Consider the following 1815-nt stretch of genomic DNA (forward strand, 5'->3'; position numbering starts at 1 on the left):
TCCAAAATGTCGTATGAATAGAATCATACAGTATGGAATCTTTTGAGCTTGGCTACTTTAACTTAGCAAAATGCACTTGAGATCCGCCTGTGTTAATGCATGAATCAGTAGTTTATTCCTTTTAATTACCGACCCGTATTTCCTCATGTGGATGTGCTGTAGTTTATCCTCTCTCCAGTTGAAGGAAGGACATTTGGGTCGTTTCCAGTTTAGGGTAAATACAAACAAAGGCAATACGTATTTGCATCTAGGTCTTTGTGTGGGCACCTGTTTTCACTTCTCTTGGATGAATACCCAGGAGCAGGATAGCTGAGGCTGTGGATGGTCAGTGTGTGCTGAACTTTATAAGAAACTGCCGACTGGATGCAGTGGCTCACGCCTGTAATCCCAGCACTTGGGAAAGCCAAGGTGGGAGGATCGCTTGAGGACAAGAGTTCAAGACCAGCCTAGAGAATGTAGCAAAGATCTCATCTCTACAAACAACTTTTAAAACTAGCTGGACAGTCTGGGCACAGTGGCTCATGCCTATAATCCCAGCACTTTGGGAGGCCGAGGCGGGTGGATCACCTGAGGTCAGGGGTTCGAGACCAGCCTGGCCAACATGGAGAAACCTTGTCTCTACTAAAAATACAAGAATTAGCCAGATGTGGTGGTGAGCGCCTGTAAGCCCAGCTACTTGGGAGGCTGAGGCAGGAGAATCACTTGAACCTGGGAGGCAGAGGTTGCAGTGAGCTGAGATCGTGCCACTGCACTCTAGCCTGGGCGACTGGGCGAGACTGTCTCAAAAAAAAAAAAAAAAAATTAGCCGGACATGGTATTGTGTGCCTGTAGTTCCAGCTACTCAGGAGACTGAGGCAGGGGAAATGCTTGAGCCCAGGTGTTCAAGGCTTCCATGAGCTGTGATTGCATTACTGCACTCCAGACTGGGTGACAGAGCAAGCCCCTGTCTCTAAAAAGAAGAAAGAAACTGCCAAATGAATGTTTGAAGCGCCGGGCCATTTTGTACTCCCACAGCAGTATAAGAGAGTTCCAGTGGCTCCACATCCTTGTGAAAATTTTCAGGAATAAATTTTAAAACGGAGCTGCAGAGGCTCTGTAGATGAGGGGGCTGCAGGGAAGCTGGCAGGAGAGGAGGCCAGGAAGGAGGGCGACCCATGGATACACCAGCCACCCCCATCCCCTGCAACACTGTCCACTCAGAGATCCCATTTCCATTTGCATCTTTGAGAGAGGGATCCTTGCCCTTTGCCTGGTGATACTGTTTGGCTGTGTCCCCACCCAAATCTCACCTTGAATTGTTATAATTGCCACGTGTCAAGGGTGGAGCCAGGTGGAAATAATTGAATCATGAGGATGGTTTTCTTCATACTGTTCTCATGGTAGTGAATAAGTCTCATGAGATCTGATGGTTTTATAAAGGGCAGTTCCCCTGCACATGCTTTCTTGCCTGTTGCCATGTAAGACGTGCCTTGGCTCCTCCTTGGCTTTCTGTCATGATTGTGAGGCCTCCCCAGCCATGTGGAACTGTGAGTCCGTTCAACCTCTGTCCTTTATAAATTATCCGGTCTCGGGTATGTGTTTATTAGTAGCATGAGAACAGACGAATACACCTGGGTTACTCATGGACCTCTTTCTGTCCCGGCTCCCCTCAACGGGTGGGCGTGCAGAGCCCATGCCTGGCTTTGTGCTGGAGAGCTGGAACACCAGATAAGTGACCAGGGGTCAGTTTCCTGCAAGCCTCTGCCTGTGTGTGCTTGGACTTGCCATCTCTGCCTGCAGTACTCTCTAGGGTGCAGTGGGGGTGGTTCTGGCTAA

Source organism: Rhinopithecus roxellana, chromosome 6 (genome assembly GCF_007565055.1).
Source record: "Rhinopithecus roxellana isolate Shanxi Qingling chromosome 6, ASM756505v1, whole genome shotgun sequence".
NCBI classification, from domain to species: domain Eukaryota; kingdom Metazoa; phylum Chordata; class Mammalia; order Primates; family Cercopithecidae; genus Rhinopithecus; species Rhinopithecus roxellana.